Source organism: Ixodes scapularis, unplaced genomic scaffold, assembly GCF_016920785.2.
Source record: "Ixodes scapularis isolate PalLabHiFi unplaced genomic scaffold, ASM1692078v2 PGA_scaffold8__174_contigs__length_109621045, whole genome shotgun sequence".
NCBI classification, from domain to species: domain Eukaryota; kingdom Metazoa; phylum Arthropoda; class Arachnida; order Ixodida; family Ixodidae; genus Ixodes; species Ixodes scapularis.
This window is the reverse complement of record NW_024609883.1, coordinates 40,248,101-40,254,713: the sequence shown is the minus strand read 5'-3', so window position 1 is coordinate 40,254,713 and position 6,613 is coordinate 40,248,101.

Genomic DNA, 6,613 nt, shown 5'->3' with positions numbered 1-6,613 from the left:
AAACAAAGCGCCCGCCAAAAAAAAAAAATTTTTTATTGCTGCGCTGATCAATGTTGCCCGCCGAGCCTGGCGGCCACAGACGGGTGGACTGGAGGGGGCGCTGCATACTTGTCACAACCAGAGACGGCTCTGGACACAACTACAATACACAGTCCTCCCGTACGCAAAGTAACATTTACAAACTAGGCCTAACGGCTCCGCAGACGCACGAGAGCTCAATCAACAAAACACTTGCCTGCGCTCGAGCCGTCGGAGTCTGCGAGAGAGCGTCTTTCCAAAGAGGAAATACTAGGGAGTTTTAGTAGACCGTGTTTCCCGCTACGCTAGCCCTCCGCTACGAAGAAACCGCCACTGCGCCTGCGCGCCGATGGCCTTGGCTGTAGAGTTCCGGGTAGCGGAGGGGCTTAGCGGAGCGGGAAACACGGTGTACTAAAACTCGCTAATAGTGAGTTTTAGTAAACCGTGTTTCCCGCTCCGCTAAGCCCCTCCGCTACCCGGAACTCTACAGCCAAGGCCATCGGCGCGCAGGCGCAGTGGCGATTCCACGCTCCGCTCTGCAGAGCGGCTGCACGAAAACGGTCTACTAAAACTAGTTACAGGGAAGGGCCATCGTTGGGCAGGGGCAGGGGGATAACAGCTGATAGAAGAGAAAATTGTGAAAGAGAGGAGGGTTGTGTTTCGCCAAAGCCGACGCAGCGGGGCGCGAGAAACCGCGGCTGAAAGGGGGGGGGGGGGGGGGGGGGGCGGCAGAACCGATGAAGGAAGGAACCTTTTTGTCCAGAAGAGAGCGGAGGTATTTCCGGCGGCGCACGGTCGTTGAGACGTCACCACAAACACGGCGCACAGAACACACACACAGAGCACACCAGCACAAAATCTAGGGGTGGGGGGATCGGTGGCCGAGTGGTCTTGCGCACACCAGCTCGGAGCACGTGAAGCGAAAGCTCGCGCTGCAGAACCCAAGAATCTTGGGTTCGAGCCCCACCCCTGCCCGTTTCGATCTGGATAAGCATCGTACCGGCGTGTGGTCGTGTATCACTACTGCGTGATGCACGTTGAAGACCCCAGGCTAACGGCTGTACCGCACTGGCTAAATTTCTCATCTACAGCTGGGAGACTCGTCGCCCCTGTGAGGCGGACCAAGTTCTAGGCTGTATACACACACACACAACCCAATTATTATTAAAATCTAGGGGTGAGCGCCTAGTCCGGGGCAAGCGGTGTCCGAGTTGTCCAAGTACTGTCACCAAGCCCACCAGCGCCATGCATATCTATATTTCGAGCAAAAGTGCAATGGGTCCGCCACTCCTTACTGTGTGAAAGGATTGGGGGAACATATAATAGATTCCGTACCCTAAACTGGGACGGTTGAGACTATTGTATGTATAAGGGGCATTCCGCAGTGTGCTGCGGAGTGTCATTCTTCCCTTGTAGTTTGGCTGAACTAACCACGCGATCTGCGGTGGAAATTAAGCGCACGGCATTTGCTGAAATGCCAGGCCCTCGGAATGCATTGGGTGTACGAGCTTCCGAATCTATAATTGAGATGCTTAGGTTGGCCAGGGTTATTCCCGGCCCATTATCGCGAAAAATGTAGGAAAGAGTCGCGGAGGCAAACGCCTCCGCTATCAAACAAAGAGAGAGAGAGAGAGAAAAAGATAATACCTTTGGGTTTGCATCTATCCAGGTTGGGAAGGGCGTCAAGTAATCCCGAAACGCCAGACGATGCGCCCCTAAGTCGCCGCGGCAAGCGCGCCGCTCGAGAAGACCAACGCGACGCTGAAAAAACAAGCGCGCCGAACAGGAGGCCTCGAGCGCCGATGCTCTGCGCCTCTGCTATCGCGTCGAAGACCGAAGAACACAGAGTGGACTGTAGGAAAATAGAGAAATGGGCCAGTTGGTACATAACTGGATAGAAAGCGCCCAATACACAAGGACGTAGAAGTGCTTCTTCTCTGTCCCCTGCTTCGTCCTTGTGTATTCGGTGCTTTCCATCCAAACAGTGGACGCGAATCAGCACGGGGGCCGTGCGGCGCAGAGCGTAATCGGGTAATCAACACGTGATCTGGGAGAGGAGTGCTGTGAAGTAAAGGCGGTGGAGGGTGAGCAGGGCGAGAACGCGCTTTTGCAGCGCCCAAGGCAACCGAAAGAGAGGAGTGAGGCCTCTCGATGTGTTCGCGTTCGACTTGCAAGTAGCGTCAAATGCGTCAATGCGCGAGGCCCGAATCTCGAGCGGCCGAGTGCAACCAGCGGAATGTCAGAGGCGCGGAAAGAAAAAACGCTGTGTTATGATCGTCCCCTTCTCTGTTCCTGTGTCGCGGGTCGGGCTACTAAAACTGACCGTTCAGTCACTCCCGCGGCGCTATCCGCTACAAGCTCCGCTATATGTAACGTACCGGAAACACCATTTTAAGTTTTAGTAAACGTTCGCAACCCGCTGCGGACTACAGCGGTACGAGAAGCTAACAGTGTTGTAAAGCGATTCTTCGCAATTTGTTTATTAACGTCGTTATCTTAAAAGAATATTTTTCTTCTTAATTGAAAAACGGGCTAATTGTTGCTTGTTTTGTAAGTAAATGTTTCAAACTGAATACAACTGACGGCCAAGCTATCCAAGCCAATACAGGGGCGGATCCAAGGGAGTAGCGACGGGGGCGCCCCCCCCCCCCCCCTCCCCCAGAATAAAAAAACAAACAAAAAACGGAGTTCTGGATCTGCCCCTGAGCCAATCCGATATGAGTGAAGCGCCAAAGCCACCGGAAAAATCTTCAAAAACGAATGACCACAACCGTAGCTCTTCTGTTGTGTCGTTGTTCACCGAACGCCACGGAAATCCCTCATATCCGCCGACTTGCTCGCTTCCTTGGCCGATTTTGTCCCCACGACAAAGCGGCCGAGCAGGCCGCACCCTTCGCTCGCAATACCACAAAGTGCAAAGATTTTTTTTTTTTTTATAGGGAGAGCTACACATATTGGCCGAGGTTGAGCAGTTTCGCGTGGCTAGCATAATGCGCCCCTCATTTTTTACGGATAAGCTCACGCTACGTATATTCTGACATAGCCGAGCTAAGCCACCGCAATTTTTCTTCCATGCCCGTATTTAGCATGTCCGCCATAAATCGCTACCTGTTGCAGTCGTGGAACGGCTTTGTCGCGGCTACCTCTCGCAACAGCAAAATATAATCCATTCCTCAGAACCACAACGATCGCGAAGCGAACAGAACGGACAGGCGTGGCGATAGCGCGCCCCCGCTAGCCTCCACAGCTCCATGTTTTCTGAATAAAGTCACTTCACTTGCCGACTGGAACCCCATGCGTCTGCGTCTCACTCGACTCCGCGACATGGTGTCACAAGCGGTCATGATAGCAGCGGCGGAACGCCCGCTCGCTCGCCTCGCCTCGCTTCGCCTCGCTCGCTCGACACAGCCAGCATGGATGGCTCCGCCAGCTACGCTCGCTCGCCCGCCCGCTCGCTCGCCTCACTCGCTCGCCTCGCCTCGCTTCGCTCGCTCGCTCGACACAGCCAGCATGGATGGCTCCGCCAGCTACGCTCGCTCGCCCGCCCGCTCGCTCGCCTCACTCGCTCGCCTCGCCTCGCTTCGCCTCGCTCGCTCGACACAGCCAGCATGGATGGCTCCGCCAGCTACGCTCGCTCGCCCGCCCGCTCGCTCGCCTCACTCGCTCGCCTCGCCTCGCTTCGCCTCGCTCGCTCGACACAGCCAGCATGGATGGCTCCGCCAGCTACGCTCGCTCGCCCGCCCGCTCGCTCGCCTCACTCGCTCGCCTCACTCGCTCGCCTCGCCTCGCTTCGCTCGCTCGCTCGACACAGCCAGCATGGATGGCTCCGCCAGCTACGCTCGCTCGCCCGCCCGCTCGCTCGCCTCACTCGCTCGCCTCGCCTCGCCTCGCTTCGCTCGCCCGCTCGACACGGCCGGCATGGCTCCGCTAGAGCACTATATAGCTCCTTCGGAGCAGAGTAGCGCAATCTAGAACGCCGTCTCTCGGCGACTAGCGGCGAACGCCCGGAGGTTCCAACTGCGGTCAGAAATGCATGGGGAACGTGAGGAAATTGTTGTTTCATCAGTATTGTGGGGATGTACGGAATGACAATAGTTTTTGACATAATAATGAAACAGTTTAGAATAATTTGCGCTAAGTTTAGCGCAAAAAGTTGCGCAAGGACGTAACTTTTTTTTTAAATTGCCTGAGCGGCATCATGCAGCAGACGACACGGCGACGTCACACCATTCACGTGACCCACTTCGGCCAACCCAAAAAGCCCATCTCCGCTGCGAGCAAGAATCGTCTGCTTCAAACCCCATTGCCTTGGAAATTGCCTTCTCAAAACTTGCACACGCATCCGATATTGTTAAAACTTTCATAAAAAGTTTAGTGCTTTACTAACTTCACGACAGACTAGTTTTGAAAAGTGTGAATTTGCCGTTCATTTTTTAATCACCCGTGTTGTGTAGATCTCCATGTAATCTCCCACAGGGCGGGCCGCCTCCTGGAACCCTAAGTACCACGTGACTCGCGCCGAGCCGCTCTGTCGGCCATGTTGTCGGAAAAACACGCGGTTAAAAGGATTGAGCTACTCTGCTCCGTAGGAGCTGTATAGTCCTCTAGGCTCCGCCAGCTACGCAGCTACGCTCGCTCCCTCGCTCGCTCGACACGGCCGGCATGGCTCCGCCAGCTACGCAGCTACGCTCGCTCGCCTTGCTTCGCTTCGCTCGCTGGCTCGACACGGCCGGCATGGCTCCGCCAGCAACGCAGCAGGAGACAAGTCTTAGCGAACAGCCGCTCGACAGTCCCTCACACGTCCCTCCCGTCGCCGCCTCCGTTAGACTTTGCGAACCCCAGCACTTGGGAACAATGAATTACAGACTTCGAAGACTTCCGCTTCGCTTCGGGACTACACCACGCCGCCGACGAAGTCTAGGTACGCACTCTTCTCTAACTCATGGGCTCCCACGAGGCTCGGCGCGTACTCGAGACATTCGGCCTGTCTTCGGATGCGCTACTGTCCTTCGATGACGTCAAAGAAGCCTTCACACGCCGCTTCGTGCATCTTACCAACGAGGTATACGCAAGCGTCGTGTTTCATCGTCGCATCCAAGAACCCGGCGAAAGCGTGGACGCGTTTTTCACGGAGCTCCCGGCGCTCGTCAAGAAAGGCGGTTACGCGTCGACGGCAGTGGAAGTCCGACTCGTAAGGGACCGCTTCGTCGTGGGGCTTCGCGACAAGGGCACTCGTCGACAAACTTTTCCGAAGTCTCAAGCTATCGCTGGACGAAGCCCGCCTCCATGCTCGTGTCCACGAGGACGGCGGGCGTGCACGTGACACGCTCTTCGCACAGTCTGTTCCTGGCCACGTGGTCGCCGAGACACGAAGCACGACTCCGACGGTCGACAACGCTCCGGGGAAAAAAAGCGCAAGAACACACGCACTGGCAAGCACGCGGCCCACGACAAGCACGGCAGCGACAACCTCTGCCGTTACTGCGGCCGCACCGCTCACCCCCGTGCGAACTGCCCGGCACGGGACGCCATATGCAACCGCCGCAAGCGGAAAGGTCACTACGCAGAGGTTTGCGAACAGCGGGACCGACTTGGCACTCTTCAGCTGCACGCGGTCAGACTTGGACGTAGTTCAACTACCCTACTCAAACTACTGTAGTTTAACTACTTTTTCGAGTAACTTGGTAACTTTCAATTACAACCTTATTTGGGTAATTAGTAGTTTAATTTAGCTACTTTTTTCAGGTAACTTCTACTCAAGTTACTGACTTCTTTCGAAATTATATAGTGCTAATTTTTCCCATCACGAAAGTTTGAGCGCAGAAATGAATAAGACGCCGGCAGATGAAGTGGCATTCCCGAACAAGGGGCCCCCTTGTTCGGGAAGGCGTCCTTGGGCCAAGGTGGCGACGAGCAGCCAAAACATAACACCGGCACGCACGAACGCACCAAGAGATGCCTACAAGCCTTGGTCGGGTATTGAACTATTCGGGTAAGGCACGCAAGCGCCGCGTTTCCAGCTGCAATCGTGAAATACGGGGACTCTCCGAGAGTTGTTGTTGTTTTCGTGTTGTCTGTCTTTAGTGAGTCCTGACTCAAGCGGTAGGTTCCACGGGAGGCGCCACTGGAATGACCTGGCAGTTGGGCGCCTGTTCCTATGGTCGCCTCGTCGTCAACGCACACGCCTTTGCAAAGCCGGACTCCCCCGCGCACAAACGCTGGCACGGATAATCCGTTCATAGGAGCACGTTCCCGCTTCCAGCTGCAACTGTATAGACCTTTTCCGCTTACTCTCGCCCCCGACCGCCAAGTAGGCGTATCCGGTATGGGCGACGACAAAATATCAGAATGTTTTAACCTGCAAATAGTAAAAAAATAGAGGGGAGGCAAAACGAGAATGTGTGACGGTTACGTTTATGTCCTAAATGCCTTCTATTGGCGTAGCGACGACAAAACAATGTTTTTGCCCATACTGAAAGTGACGTCAATTCAAGATGGCAGTGCCCTTGCGAAAAAGGTCTATACGAGCGACGATGCTTGTTCACGTAATCCTTCGCGTCCTTCCGACCCTCCATGCCTGGGAGACCTCCTCTTT